General features: G+C 39.5%; 1 protein-coding gene across 1 annotated transcript in view; it reads right to left on the bottom strand.

Annotated features, from left to right (window-relative positions):
- foxj3 (forkhead box J3) overlaps positions 1-16,484 on the bottom strand; it is a 109,999-nt gene extending 93,515 nt beyond the window's left edge. The window contains exon 1 of the mRNA XM_015029780.1: positions 16,193-16,484. The gene's annotated coding sequence lies outside the window, so the exon portion shown is untranslated. The remainder of the gene's footprint in view (positions 1-16,192) is intronic.
- Positions 16,485-16,758: the final 274 nt, after the last annotated feature.

Below are 16,758 nucleotides of genomic sequence, written 5' to 3'. Positions count from 1 at the left end.
AAACAGCAACCTCCATCAAAGAATCTGCAGCACTTTCTCCCTCTTTTGTTTGTAACTGAATCAATTAAACTTAGACTAAGCAGATAAGACCTCAAAGAAAACCAGCAAATAGTACTGGTCACACCAGTACCTGGTACTGGCCATGTTGTCCTGATTGATGAATATCCATCTGTACCAAAGAACTCTGTGAAATTTCTAAAACTTGCTTATTGAGACGGAACAAAAACATTAGAATCTAATTTACTTTCTCTTCCTTCTTTGTTTCAGGAACATCTCAACAGTTTTCTCCTAAACAATATGTTAGCATTGCCTCCAAAATGATGCAAAATCCTGTGAACCAGGTTCCCAGCCTTGGTCAGGATAAATAATGCACAGAAATCTCCACTCAGATTCATACAGCAACTACTCCAGTCTCACATTCCTGAGATACCGCTTCAAAAAGAAAACGATGTGCTCAGCTTTAAATGATTTGGTGTAGATAAGTGCCTATATGCTGCTTCGCACGAGTGTATTAAATAGCATCGTAGTCAAAAGGAAACAAGTAAGAGAGGAAAGATCTACAAATAAAAGCATTCCTGTCTATCATGTAAGGCAAGACACAGGGAGTCCTTTAGAAACATTTCTAAATGGCTACAGCTTTGACTTTTATGTCATCAAGCCCTGTCAATGCTTTACACGTGCAGCTTTGATTTTGTGTTTTGTAAGTAACAAGTTCACAACATCAGAAGTGATTTGCATCAAGTATTCCCCGCCTCCTAGATCCGTTTCAAAATGGTTTTCTTCCTTTGTTAAAGCACAACACCGGAAAAAAAAAACACAAATGGAATAACGTTATTTTTTTTAGCATTTGTGGGTAATTTTACACATCTTTCACGGTTTCTTTCGTGACAGAACTACACGTTTTCTCAGTTTAACCATATACATCTCACTCATATTTACAAGATAACACCCAACACAGGCTACGACTAGCAATCCAAGAGAAACGTACAGAAATGCTGCAACATGGACTGACTTTCATCCTGTCACGCATGCAGAAGATTGTAGCAAATAAACATTGTAGGAGGGAAGCAGCATTGTGGTTGCTCTCCATTTCATAAAAAGCCTACTTGACATTGCTTGCTCTCCTCTGGCTGCACTACATAGCACAAGCTCATATTGTGCTCAAAGTACTTAAAAAAATAATGCTCATTACTTTTCTTGGTAAGCCATCACTACGCATTACACTCAAAAGGTTTTTTGTATCAACTACATTTAAAAAAAAAAAGGTTAAAATTCACAACTTCATAAACACCAGTGTTGTTCAACATGTAAATTGTGAGTGTGTGAGGAGCCCTGATTCTGCTGCAGATCTGAAACATCAAAGGTGGGGGACACTCCAACGCCCTCGTCATCTCCCCTCACTATCCTCTGCTGGGCAGTCCTACCTGCATCCTTTACACCTTGTTTTGATTGATACACGCATAGATTCCTCACCCCAAATTACACATTCACTTCCTCCTCAGATACTCCGCTCTGTCCTCCGCAGGAGTCAAAAACACACAATGCAGAGCAGCAGTGTTTTACATGAGGTTGATGAAGATGTATATATGTCTCCTTATCCACAACGCTCCGCAAAGCTTACTGCAATTACTGCTTACATGGTTTTATTCAGTTAATTAGAAACTGTTGTTAACACGAAGAGCTTAAGCTAGGCCAGGGTCTTAACTGTAATTTCTTTTAAAACAAAGTCAAGCAATATCTGAAACAATTAGAGTGTAATTCAGTCATAATGTCCTTTAAATAATGGGAAACCAACTGCCTCCATAAGAACATTACAACTGAATAGTGTTTTACTTTAGAGCAGGGGTGGGCAACTCCAGGCCTTGAGGGTCGGTCTCTGCAACTTTTAGAGTGTCTCTACTTCAACATACCTGAGTCAAATAATGAGGTCGTTAGCAGGACTCTGGAGAACCTGACTGCATTTAGGAGGTGATTCAGCTGTTGGATTCAAGTGTGTTGGACCAGGGAGACGTCTAAGAGTTGTTAGATACTGCGCAGGTTATCATGTTCATCGTATATATTCCACGTGTTCTTCGTCACCCACTCTCATTTTTATCATCATACTGTCCCCCAAGCTTTAGGATCCTGATTACTATAACCCATTTCAGCTGTGGGTAAAACAGTGAAGGTCCAGTCAAACAAATTACTGGCAGGCAGGGTTTTAATTGATGGAACCTGGAATATTGTAGTTGCCCAAATGTTGCATCTATGCGGTCTTTTGAGTTTGTGAAATTGCACGCATTAATATTGCGATAAAGGTTTGTATGCATTGTGCACGTCTTGTCAGAATAAGGCCATCTACAGTGATCTTCAAACCGCTCTAGCCTACATGTTTTAGATGCATCGTTTCACCACACCTGATTCAAATGATTGCATGATTCCATCTTGCTTTGCTGAAGCCTGCTGGTCACCCACTTATTTAAGTCTGTTGTGTATCAGCAAGAAAACACAAATTTGCAGGACAGTGGGGCTGAAGGGCACAGATCTAAAGCATTTGTTTTTAGTTATTTTTGATTGATACACACATAGATTTTAGCAATAAATTTAAAATAACCAAGCAACATGTTTTAGTAGTATTCAGTTGTTGTGCAAAATATTATTCAGTTTTGCAAAAAGTTAGTTTTAGCTTGTTAATTAGTCAGGCTATCAAGCAAAAGAAAAATTCAACTGCAGTAACCACAGTTCAACTGCAGGAGGGCTGCACTAATATGGTTTTAGGCCAAAAATAGAAGAATTAAACAAACTTACACAAAAGTATGCAAATACAAATTAACAAAAAAATAGTACCCTGGAGGCCAAATGTACAGTTTATCAGCAAAAAAGAAAAAAGGAAGTTGATTTGAGGTTTAGTTACTTCAAGTGTAGTGATGGGATGCACTCCTTTAGTTTTTACACCATGATAAAGTGTTTTTCACAGTCTAAAGTGCAGATGTTTTTTTCAGTAGTACACAGCAACAGGTAGGGCAGGGGCGAAACTCCATGTTCCATACATGTACAGAAAAGCCAGGTGACTCCAGCACGTTCTCTAGCATTTCATTAAAAGGACTTTAAACCATAAGAAGAGGAACTATGGAACATTTTAGTGTTTCATATTCTAGTATGAAATAATTGAGAGTTAATAAAATTGTCTACAAATGCTTACTGGAAACTTGCAAGGCAAGAAATGCAGTTAATGAAGTGTTCTGCTAGACACTACTCATCAAATAAAAGCTACAACCTGTTCAAGTTGAGAAATCTGGCAAAAATTAGGAACAAATATCTTTGCCTTTTTATAACCCAGTTAAGGTAAAGCTATGTACTTATTATGTTGTACAAGTCTGAGTGAACTACTATTTCAAATGAATTGTGATTATTTTAATTTAAATTCACCACTAACTAAAGCTTCGACAATGTTTTGCATGACCTGAAAAGCATATGCCACCGAAGAATAAATATGCTTGCCATAATTAATAATTAGGTTTCATGTTAAGTGACGTGTGGTGCTGCAGTCAATTTGGGCCGTGACAGATTTTATCCTAAAGCCAGAAACAGTAAAGGTCAAGCAGCATAGTCACCACTAGCTTTAATCAGTAGCTCTGCCTTTTTGCTCCAGTGGAAACATCCAGACTACTGGGAAAAAACGCCTTTATGTTGCTCTGATAATACAAACAGGCAATCATGGTTGTGTGCACCTGGACTGGGAGATTTCTTGCTTGGACTTTAAAATAGTCTCAAGAGGATTTTAGTAAAAGCAGAAGGAAAAGAAAGTTTCGTGAAAAGAAAATCAAAATCCCTGAGTGGTGGTCAAATAGGTTCACCGCTGGGACCTTCCAAAGAAAAGAAAATATGTGAAAAAATTAATTGCAAATTAATTGCAAACAGACAAGATAAAAAAAAAATAAAAGAGGTGTTCAAAGAGGCAGTCATTTCGGCCTACTTAATGGGGATTATCAGGCATAAACCCAAGCTGCAATCAGCATTAACCAGAGAGTTCATAATTTGTTCCTCTCCAATTATTGTCACTTTTGTCAGCGCACCATTTTCACTCTCTGCGAGAGGACGCTTGCAAAGAAGGAAAGAAATCAGAGTAATGCGAGCTGCCAGCAGAAGTTAGCTGGAGTGTGGCAGGGGCATACAGTGCACATTAAGTCATTAAAGTCCTGATGCTTGCAGCACCTCCCTAACCCCCCACTGTACATGCCAGTAACTCCCTTTCAGACCAAACACTACTCTGCCTTTTGCATCCTAATGAGAGGAGGGAAACAAGGAGGGAAGTGAAGGCACGGCAGTCTTTTAAAGGAAGCCGAATAAATGACTGAACACACACCCCGGGGCGGGCATGCCGGGGGGGGTTCCAGGAGGTCGGCGCAAACGGGGGCAATCGTGTCAAGACGAAGGCGACAGACTAAAACAAAACTGACAAATCAAAGAGGCAGAGATGTGTAAAAAGGAAGAGGAGAAAAAAAAAAAGAGCAGCCGAGGCGACACGTTCGACTGCGCAGCTTGTTTCTGCATCAATGAGAAACAACACGACCAAAAAACAGCAATTAGCGATTAAAATGGAAATTCCATCTGCTGTAATGCTGCATCTCTTCCCGTTCAAATAAGCGGCTCGAACCACCTCAGTAATCCTGCAGCCCTTTGATCGACTCCACGCATTCTTTTCACAGCGAGACGCGTGTAAACCAGGCGTTTGGGAATCTGCTTCTTTGCAGGACTTTTATCTCCTGCCCTAATCCACATAAAACACAAAAGCAACTGTTCAAACTTCACCCTTACAGTGCAGCCACAACTCTGTAATTACTAAAACAAACTCACAAGGCCTTCACTCCACTTTCACTGATGCCAACGCTTTGTCTGCATGTAGAAACCATAATCTCCAACATCCCGAACAAAGCAGGAATGAGCGGAAGGGAAATAAAAGCACATATAGCCGGATTATGACAGCACTTAAATGAGTTATATTTTTAATTGGCTTAACAAAAAACCACTGTGGCCCCAGCCTCGGTTTGCTTTTTTAATGAAACAGCAGCTCTAAACTGTTTACTGCATATCTTCCCGGCTTGTGATAATAAAGGGAATCCTCTGAGGTGGCTTCCATGCTGACACAGCCTTTAGGTACTTAAATCCAAAAATGGGTGTATTAAGTGCATTTTAATTGACTTATATTTACCCTGTGTTCTAACTTGCAAATAAAAAAAAAGAGAAAAATAAAAAAAGATCTTCTGGCGCTCCCACAAAGTAGGTCATTCAGTCTCCTGTGAGTCATAAGTTTTGGCAGGAGACCAAAGAAAGCAGGTATAGAAGAGAATGAAGTAGAGCTAAGAAAGGCCTCACGCTACACTGACACTTTCCACATTTCATGAAACTCCAATTTTTAACTATGCATTTTTGTGGCATACTGAGAAATTTTTATCAATTTCAGAGAATTAGGGAGTGTAAATTTGTGTTACACAACAGAATACTTAAGCCTAGCAACTCCAAAAAAAACAAAAAAAACAAGAATCTTTGTATTCCATTATAATTTTTTCGGTTTATTTGTGCAGAGTTGTTTTCCTGCAGAGCCGGGGCCCCGGGCTCCGCTCCAGGGGCTACAGTGCCTCGGCGGAGCGGCTGACCTCTGGGGTCGGACCAGAGCCGCAGATTTCTAAACAGGTAGTGACTCAGCTTGATCAAAGCTGTCAGTCAGACACTTTTCTCTATGCAGGTCAGATGCAAAAGGGTGAAAACCTGAGACAGACACACCAATGTGGTCCTAATTGCATTAAGCAACAGGCACCGACCATGTCGTCTCTGCCAGCGAGCCCCTCCTCATGCTAACCTCTCCGCCCTCTCATTCATCCACCCTGAGGGAGAGGCATCCAGGCCAGAGGAAGTATGACTCATCTGAGTAACAAGATGCATTCTTCTGAATTCTCCACAGACATGTTTGCTAAGTGAAGAGCACAGGAGAGTATATTGTAAAGAGAGACACAAACACCGAGAAACAAAATGCAGCATAAATCAAGAAACAGACTGTGGCAAGAGAGAGTCATCGCTTGTGTGGGTTCCCTGGTCTACATAGATCAACATTTCCTTCAACTCCGCAGAGAGAATCTTTGGCTTCGGCGAGGGTTTTTCTGAATCACACATGAAGAAGAAGAAAAAAAACGTGAACATCTAAGGCTAATCCATCAGGTGGAGAAAAGAAACGAAACAAATGACGACAGCAGAGGGGGATTTTGACGTGCGATTCTGCTGAGCATGCAGAGGATAATGAGACCCAACAAGGAGGCAGAAAAGAAAAAGTGCTAAATCATTGGGTCTAATGGACCCGCTACAGCTTTGCTGCAAACACCACCACATCTGCAAAGCCTGGCACACACTGCTGCAGATCATGGGCCTCACACGCACTGTAACAACGTGAAGCTGTTTCAGGAATAACCCGCGTTAGCACGGTCCGAAATCAGAAAACAGCTGAAGTTTTGGAACAAAAAGAGTCTCACAAACACTGACCAACACCATCAGACCCCTGACATGCATCCCGTCTTGTGAATTTATGATTCATGATCCACTTCCCTTCAGTTTGCTGTGAGAGTATCAGCTTCAGTCATTGGAAAGTAAACTACATTCCTAAATGTACCAAACATTAACCAACAGGTCTAAGGTCTGCTTTAACCACATAATCCATCATTACTCAAAGTCTGAAGTCTCGTCTGCACAAATTAGCCTCGTCTCATACCTGCACATCACCATTTCATCCCTTCCTACTTCCATTTTATAAACAGTTTGTAACCATGCAAATTACTGCAAATCAGCCTTTTCTCCTTTTGTCTCCGTAGTGTGCATTTTGATCATTTAAAAAAAAAAAGAATAATTCATAGTGTTGAGTTTATGACATGAACTACAGAACAGTGATCAGTTTCTATAGCTGAACTGTTGAAGCACCTGAGCTGCAGGTCTGATGTGTCCATCTCTGCTTCAGACCCAACAACAGGAAGAGCAGTGAACAGGGTGCAGCATGCTGCTTTAACTAGTGGTTAGGAATAGCCAAGTTCAAAGCAAATTGCTTGGTGTAAGAAGCAGGAGAACAACTCATCCTGTATTTCCCCCACCCCCCCACACACATATGAACGACTAAACCCACCAAAAAAAAAAAAAAAACATGTTACCGACAAGTCATATCAAAACAAAGGGGTTAAGAGGTAGCGTTTATGCTAAATCCAAATACAATCAGAAGTAGTAAGATGTGCATATCCTGAAGACTGTAGCCGTTTAGAAAATAAAACAGCTTGGAGGAGGTTTACAGTAATATAACTCTTTTTTTTTTAAAACTCCACATTGGATGGTGGTGGAGGCAAAATATTAGTTCCTTTGAAAAATGTTATAATTACTACACTTGGAACCGTTTATTTAGAACGTTTTTTTGATCAGAAAAAACAACTACAATTTAAAAAAAATTTTTTTAAAAATAACTTGGGGCTAGGAGATTATGAATAAATGGCTAAGATTTTAAAATAAACAATTGTAACTAGACTTTTTTAAACAAACATTTAATTTTGCTTTAAATGTAAGAAGTTGCTAAGGTTTTTTAGCACCAATCACAACGTTCATGAAGATAAGATGCTGATTAAAATGGACAAATCTGACATGATCTATTTTACCTGATGGGGATTTCAGAAGAACTCATATTAGACTCTTTCCATTTATTGTCAATTCATTATGAACCCTCACAGAACAAGCATTATTTGCCTATACTCAACATGCAGTGGCAGACATCTTCTTTCGGTATCTGAATGGGTGAAAAAGATAACCATCTCCAAACGTAAAGTGTGAATGTTTGCAAACTGCTACATCATCATAATGAGATTAACATATTGAAAATGTGTTCTGCAGACTTCCTTTCCGGACATGAATGCCGTTGCAGTAAATCAGACATATTTTTACAGCAAACATTAACCTGCAGACTTTTCTCAAACAACTTGACCCGTTTGGTAAAATAGGATATTTGTATCAGGAACAGCATTAAGTTCTGCTTCAAAGAATAACAAAGTGTTTTACCCATTTTTACATTAAATTAAAAATCATGAGGCCTTTGTATTCTTGAACTAAACTTCTCACACACAAGCGCTTAATCAAAAACCATCTGCTGTTACATCCAAACGCCTCTCCAAGCCTCTTTCAGGTCCAACTTTAAATCTGATACAACTCAATGTGTGAAACTCTGGTTAAATTACTCCCCCCAGGTGATATTCTACAACATTTTGGGTCAGAAATCTGAACAGGCCAGATCCAGTCACATCATGTACGGATCACTTTCAACAAGCCACAATAGGAAACTTTGTCTCTTGCGTTAACAGACACACAAAAGACTGCTGGGTAAATACGACATATGATCAGTTTCTTCTCTTTATTTGAGCAACACGGCAGAAAAAAAATACTTTCTTCTGGCCTCAAATAAATAGATGCTTTAATAGAGGTTATATTTTTACTGTTAAAATAGCAAGCGTCTCATTTGACACCCTGAACTGTCCCCAGATAACTGAAGAGATATTTGTCAAGCTAGTGACTTTCTTTTAAAGTTGCACTGCTGTCTTTACTCGGTTTAAAACCCATAATTTCATAATTCTGATGTCCACTGGCTCAGTGTTCTTTATGCAAACAGTGTATGCTGGCAGAAAACATGCTGAAAATAAATATTTTAAGAATTTTGGCTACAGTACACATTTACCCGACTGGTCAGTCTTGATGAACACCTTCTCCCATTAAATTTGGACTTTTATTGCCTTGTTTTATTGAAGTATAACGAACACAGACATGAAAGAAAGACTCTATTGGCTTCTGCAGTTTTCAGTCACCGGCTCTGTGTTCAAGTCTGCAGCTGTAAGGCAGAGTCAGCTATTTTTAGAAACAAATTACAAAGCTTTGAACATTTTAGTTGAGACCTTGTCATCAGGGATGGGAAATACAGTCAACCCACAATATTCGGTCCAGGAGATTAGGAACCACAACCACCCAGAAGATACCTATAAAAATGCTTATAAATACCTTTTTTAGTAGTCAAAACAAAAAAATTAGAACTGGACAATATGGCTGAAAAATGTATCGTGTGTCATATCTCTTCTTTTATATTAGAAATAAAAATGTATTGAGATATTCATATTGTGATAAAAAAAAAGAAACATTTGATTAATTTCTCCAAATGACAAACTGATATGATTGGGATTATTTTTGCCATTTTATTTTAAAAAATGACTGAATAGTTATTGTTTTCCTACTTAATGCAACTGGTAAAGTGAAGATGCCTTTCTGATTATGGGTGTTATTTTTAAAAGCAACATTTGTGTTTGTAAGGCTGTGAATGTCTAAATAAAGAAGCCACTGATTAACTTTGTAATACTGCTCATGTATTTACTTGTATAGCCATTGCAGTTAAAATAATGTGAGAACAATGGAAGGTGTCACCTATTTTTAATTGTCGGTACATTATAGTAGCATTCCTCACAAAGTTAACCCTGTGCTCAAGCAGCATTTTACCTCTTTCCTGCAGAATATTCTCCTGGGGAAAAAGGAGAACACCACCGGTACTGATGTTTTTTTCTTAACTTTTCTGCAGGATCAGATTGAGAGTCTAAGTGCAAACCTTCTAGTCTTTGACGACTGATAAGGAAAGAGTGGTCGCATCAGAATAATTAACATTACAGTGGGATTCCCCTCTCCATTCACGTCTTAAAAACCCTGTACTCTGGATCTTAAACTTTGGTCATTTAGGAATGGTGTTGCACAGCTGTGAGCTCAATAAATTTCAATAACATTTTTGCTGCATGTTAGCACCACTACTGCATACAATAATTTAAAAAAAAGAAAAAAAATTAAGCTGTAAGGATATTTATAACATGAATTTGACTGCAAACGTATAGTTTTCTTCTGCACTCCAAATTTCTTTACTTACGTCTGTTTTTAACATGTTCTTTTTTTAAGTGTTATCTTAAACCTGCCAGAGCTGTGACTGCAATGAATGAGCACTTATGCAAAACACTAAAATGAAAGCTCCACATTACTTAAGCCGTGTCAGCTTAGTGCGCTCTCCTTTCTGCACGCAGCACAAAGGTCTCCCAAGAGTGTGAATCCTCCAAGAACATGAAATCCCTCCACTGGCGGTAAAACTCAGAGGACCCATCAAAACTCAAGGACAAGGTATAAAAAAAAATAAAAAGCAAATAAAACCCTTCTTCACAGCATTCAAAACTCATCCAATGCTTCTTCTTAAGGTTATTCTATTCATAAGTTGCACGGTAAATTAAATCTCAGATGATATAAATGAATAAATAGAATTAAGATGCATAATAAAACTGACCTGAACAGAGCCCATTCGTTCAACTCAGCAACCTTCGGTTTTTCTTCGAACATAAAAGTAATTCAAAACAATAATGATGAGCAATAGTTTGAATAGTAAGAACAATTATCAATCATTTTCTCTGCTCACTAATGTGAAATGAGTCAGAAGAACCACCATGTGCTTCAGTACAGAGGCCTCCATCTCCCCCTGCCCATCCTGGCTAAACTTCCCCACCAAGCCCTGCTGTGGGTTGTTGCTACAGTGGTTCCCCTGCAACAGAGATGGACCCTGATTAGTCAGACTGGGGAAATAAACAGATACGCTTTCAGATGAAACATATATCTGTGCAAATGTTCCAATAACGTTCGGCAACGGGCCAGCTGAATTAAATATCACAAGCTTCCCTGATTTTATGTCGACACCGCACTCCGAGCCAAGACATGAATCGGAGCATATTGGACTCGTTCACTGACAAAACTCGGCTCGATAGATTGGGAGGAGGTCAGATGAGGAGAGCTCAGACAGTGCGTTGCTGGATGAATAAAAAATGAAAGTCTAGAGCTTCAGTAAATTCGCTCTCTCCATCCCGTGAGGAGGGCGTGCGGCGGAGTGGAGGCATCGCTTGAAAAAGCGAACCCGCGCCGCATTCCCACATCCAACCGTATCCAGCGAACGGCTCTTTAAAAATTCATTAATTGACAGCAAAAATAGATTAAAGCACCCAGCTGAGCAAAACTCAAAATTTGGCTCCTGAATAACATTAATGATAAAACATCTCCCCCATCCCACCAAAAAAAAAAAAAAAAGCCCAGGGGGTTGGGGGCTTTGTCTGAAGAAATTTTTCTTGTTGTTTCCACCTTACACTACCTTGAAAGTAATTTATTTTCACCCTTGTATAATAAAAATAATGCATTTCTAATTGTCATTTCTAATTATACTTTTCTTCAGACAGAGAAGAAAATCTGAAAAAAAAAAAACTAATTAAAACCCATCAAAGGACATGTCATTCCCATGATGCCATGCCAATGCCATGCTATTCAGCTACAGACACTCAATGACAGCTACTCTTTGCCTTCTGAAAAAATAGGATTAAAAAAAAATAGTGGGAAGAACTGCAGTTACAGTAATTGCTCTGGCCAGCGCTAAATGAGGTTCACTTAAGTGCAATTATCCCCCTCTGATCTCTCAGATAAAGAGACTTCTTTAACATGGAGAAGTGGGCTCACACAATGCCACTGCAAACAAGATTCAAATTGGAATCAGGGAGGCATTTCCAGGAGATGAATTGGCTTCATAGCTCATCTGCATTCCAGTGATGGAGAGCGTCACTAATGAAGACTGAGCAATTCCCTCCTCACCTTCTGCAAGACAGAAACTCCACAGTGAGTCTGAGCCCTGAGAAAGTCTTAAACCCCGCCATGAAACGGTGAGTAAGATCCTGTTTTTTTTTTTCTTATCTCTTTACAAGAAGAATATAGGATAGGCTCCAAAAGCAATGTGAGGTTAGCCAAAAGATAAGTCATTGTAAAAACATACCAGACGGAGACCTTTGACCGAGAGCATCAGAACTCCTTGAGAATAAATCGCCATCTGCCAATCGTGTAGCACAAAAGGTTTCCCGCCTCAGGGAGGGGGAGATGTGACAGTCTAATAGAGGTTGCAACAGAGATTGCCTGTTGGGTGCCATCCAACTACACAGCGTGGAGATGAGGGGGGGGGGGCTTTGATGGCCGCTCTACTTGCCGGGGGCTAGAGGACCACCAGGAGTCTGATAAGTACACCTCATGGATGGCCATTTGAATAATCACTTCAACAAGGGGAGAAATTAAAAACCGTCTCGGTGAGACCGGCTCAGCACGGGGCCACATGCAGAATTCAAAATGAGCTGCTTCTGATAGTAAAAACCGTAGAAAACATCAACTTGTACACAAACCGCTGATCTGTTGAAGAGCATAACCCCGAAAGCCGAATGGGAAGCCATTGTGAATGTAATACAAAGGTCATCTGACCTCCATCAACAAAAAGTTACCAGTCTTATTCGATTCATAATTGAGCCGGATTCAAGACCCGTCTCTGATTGGGATAAGGGTCAAGCCAGTCCAGACAGAAAAACTACCAAAAATATGCTGAAAGTTCTTTGATGCTTTTGAATCAAACAGAAAATTAATGGATAAGAAGGTCATCCTCACTTTTGCATCAAAGCATAAGTGGCATCTGATCTTTCAAATAATCTAAAAAAAATAAAAATACATCAAAATATATGTTGTGGGGGGATTTGATGAATCAAAATTTGTCCGTATATGACCCGCCGTTTACCAGTTGGAGGCTTGGTGCACTTCCATTTTCTTGGGTAAACTAAGATTTACACTATTAATTGGCCTCAAACTTTCTTGATCAATATTCCACAGATTAAATACTGAATAATTAGATTGATTTTCTCTCATTTCAGCCATTTTTAGTCTATAAAAGGATAAAAAATTAGTCAAAGCCTGTAATGGAAGACCAAACTACTGAAAAATAAAAAAGAAGTGGCCAGTAATAAAAACAAATTGATGCATTGCTAGTAAATATACTTCCCCTAAAGCAAAATATTTACCAAGTTCATTTAAATCAAAACTGAAAAATTCTGATTAAAAGATTATGGTGTAAGTGTTAACAGACTTTTGCTATCAGATTCTAAGCTAAAAAAAAAATAATAAAAAAATAAGAATTTGCTCTTCAACTCTGAATCGAGACCAACATCAAAGGCCCAAAGCATGAAGAAAGCGAGTCTTTCCAAGCTGCAATCCCATTTTATGTGGCAACTAAAAGCTTTTTCGTGAAACCTCCATGTATTACTCCTTCAAATGTGATCAAGAGAACCTGCAGTAGCAGATGCACGTTATAAAGGCAGTGACACATGAGTGAGGCTAATTTTCAGGGGGGAAGCAAAGTGCAGCTACTTTTGGCTGGCGTGTACCTGGATGGAGGACCATCATAACGTAAACACCATGTGTCCTCTACAGCTGCACGCACAAATAGCCTGGATCCAGACAGCACTGTAGGTCTGCTATTTAAAGGATGGGTGATTAAGAAGCAAACCAGGTCTGACCTTTGATTGTTGCTGCTGCCCAACGCTGTGGGCATTTTGTTAGCTGAAGCTGAAGGTCTGTCAGGGTTGAGTTTGTTGAAGGGGAACTGTTTGATTTCAGGCAGAAATTCATTTCATTTTAGGTTCGCTTTCAGGTAAAAGAAGGTCATCATAAGAGGGGATAATGATTAGATTATAATCTGCACTTTATTTATCTAATAGAACAGCGTTCCTACAGGCTGCAGACTGCCAGTCAGCTGGCTAAACGAAAGCTACTGCAGCCGGACCGCTAAACTAATATCAGCTAGCTTTACTCTATCAAGAGCAGAACAGTATAAACTGATAAAATCCTGTAAAATAAATATGTTTATGAAAAGTACTATAATATTTTAAAATTAACTTAAGATATGAATTTATTGAGGTGCTGTGGTGGCACATGGGTTAAACACAACCCATGTAAAGGGGCCTTAGTTCTTGACACGACTGTCCCAGCCTGACGACCTTTGCCGCATGTCTTCCCCCTTCTCTCATTACCCACTTTCGTGTTAATTCACTATCAAATAAAGGCTACTAGATCCAATAAAGCCTTAAAAAAAGATATAACTTCATTGTTTTGATCCAATATTCCCTATTTAGCTATTTCTCTTGTTTTAAGTAAATAAATAATTATTGTTTCAATATTGTGAAACCTTGCCACATCATGAGAATATCAAGTCCATGCTGATTTTTTTTAAACTGCAAAACATGGAGAAATTAAAAGCAGAGTCATCCATCCAGTGAAAACACATCGAGGAGAGAGGTAATGTTTTCCATTATCAACGGCTTTTTGGTTTTCAGGGGCTCCCCGAAAATTATTAGTGGGCCCCAACTGGCCACCAATTACAAAAACATTCTGCAAACGTTCCTGGATGGAACTTTTAGTAAAGACTATTAAGGTTATTCTACACCCAGAAGGCCAAAACATCATGAAGAATTGCTTGAGTTTTTTTTTTTATGGTAATACTGAGGAGAAAGCATTTTTTTGTGATTTGGTTCACAACTTTTCAGAGCCTTTAATGTAAACCGAGGAAATTAATTACCCCACAATTTCAGCTTTCAAAGTCTCCATTTGTTGTATTTGTTTACATTATCTTCGTTTCATTTGAAGTTTCTTCTGCCGCACTTACAGATGATGTAACTTATTTTGACATTTATTATATGCAGAACAGGCATTATAAATCATTTGCTGAACATTCAAGTTTTGCGATTCTACTTCACAGCTTTCTAAGATTAATTGCAAATTTGAGAATATAAATTTTGCCCTAACAATCCTAATGCTTAATCAACATGTATGATCTTGGCATCACTGAAAATTTATTTTGATGGGGGTTCAGATTTTATTGTGTATTTTACAACTCCTGAAAATATTTCTAAAATATATACTAATACCTAATTCAATTTCAATATCTGGAGCAAATCAGGAAATGTGTAATTTTTGTGTCGAATGTCTTGTTTTGAGTCACAACTTTTTACATAAAGTAATGGAGAGACTAAATTACTTTGGAATGCTGCAACCATTTCTTTTTTCTTTTACCTGCATACCCGTTTATGGTATCAACTAAAGTTTTTTTTTTTTATCTTTCAAGCAAAATCATTTGTTTTAACATTTTTAATAACCTATAACAAGGAAAAAACATTTATCAGACAATTAAGAGTGCTTTTTGGCAACATCTAAGACATTTTTTTTAGATATAGGTCACAACTTAGGACAGGCTTCAACGAATTGAGGGGAAAAATTAGCCCTGAATCCCAGCTTTTAAAATATTTTTTTTTTACCTAGAAACACAATATTACCATCATGTGAATATTAAGTTAATTTTAAGTTTGATTAAATTGTTTATTTTGACATAAAGTATGAGTTAAATAAGTCTGTTTGAACCGAACAAAAATGTAAAAAATTAACATAAATGATTATCCTTCGTTGTTATCGTAGAATAAATCTATAATCAAGACTATTTGTACGCATATCAGAGTCAAGCTCCAGATGAGTAGCATGAAATTCATCTGAAACATGTTTTACACTTGTTGATTGTGCAGCCCAGCCTGCAACCCGATCATGAAAGCAGAGCAGTTTTTACAGGAGAGGCTCGTCATTTATTCATTTTTATTTTTTCTGGAGGAATTTACTGGCCGCCCCGTAAAACAGACGATTGACAGAGGAGAAAACACGCCGCAACAGCTGTGAATCAAACAGCGCCAGAGCACGCAGGGAAGCCAAATGACACTGGGCTCACCCACTCCATGCTGGACCCACAACGTCTCACATACCAAACAGCTAGCTAACGATGGCTGCTGCTGCTGCTGGGGGGTTTGGGGATAGGTCACCAAATTCTCCCAAATGCAAACGAAAAAGAAAAAAGCACACCTATTAGCTATGAAAAGCTCCGACAACCCTCAGGATGAGTTAGCTGCCTAGAGAGGCTGGCTAGTTTAGCTGTCAAAGTTGCCCCGCCAGTTGTCACCGGTTGCACGGTGGAGCTAGCAGGCTAACGCAGGAGCTGTCAACTCCGGAGAGTTAGAGCAACGGCTCCGGAGTGAACGTTCACTGACCGCAGGGAAACACTCGCTGGCCATATCGGAGGCATAATACACTAATTTATCTCCACAAGGACAGCCAGACACGTTGAGTAGCAAGCTTAAAGCAAGGGCCCAACCCCCTCAGAACTTCTCTGCAGCTCACTTCCCCGTCAAAGTCGTCCATTTCGTGGGCCTTTAGTTCAACTTCCATTCCCGTGTAGCTCACTTACTCAGGATGAAAGCAGCAGAGACGGCGGCTCTCTCTGGTAATCCTCACGGTAGTTTAACAGCAGCTGTCTCCCCGCTCCGTCCACCACCTCTTGTCCAACACAGAGTGTCCTTCCCCGCCAGCTCAGGAGAGCCCAGAGCTCCTGACAGTTGTTGTCCTCTGTGCAGAGATCTTCGCCCGGTGTGCCTACAGTGCCGCGCCGTCCCTCTCCTCGGCTTCTCCGCCTTCTCCCGTTCGCCTTTCTCTCGGCAGCCGAGCCAACATCCGGGACTCTCCCCCCTTAGTTCGGTGCCCGGAACTACTTTCACATATGACGACGCACATGAAGTTTTTTTTTTTTTTTTCCTCCCACCTCTCTGTTTTCACCACGCCTGCCGCCACAGAAACTAGCGCGGTTGAATGCTCACGCCCGCAAAAGAAAAATGCATCCATACATGGTTAAACCTCGATCAATAAATCAATCAATGCAACAGATGCATTCGGGGTTTATATTAAGCGAATATACTGTACTGTATCCTCAAATGAACTGTATGGTATAGCCTAAAACCTAGTCAAATGTACGTGAAA

The sequence above is a fragment of the Poecilia latipinna genome, unplaced genomic scaffold, assembly GCF_001443285.1.
Source record: "Poecilia latipinna isolate Pla-1442-1.1 unplaced genomic scaffold, P_latipinna-1.0 Scaffold162, whole genome shotgun sequence".
NCBI lineage: Eukaryota > Metazoa > Chordata > Actinopteri > Cyprinodontiformes > Poeciliidae > Poecilia > Poecilia latipinna.
The sequence above is the reverse complement of the archived record's forward strand: the minus strand, read 5'-3'. Positions and strand labels throughout refer to the sequence as shown.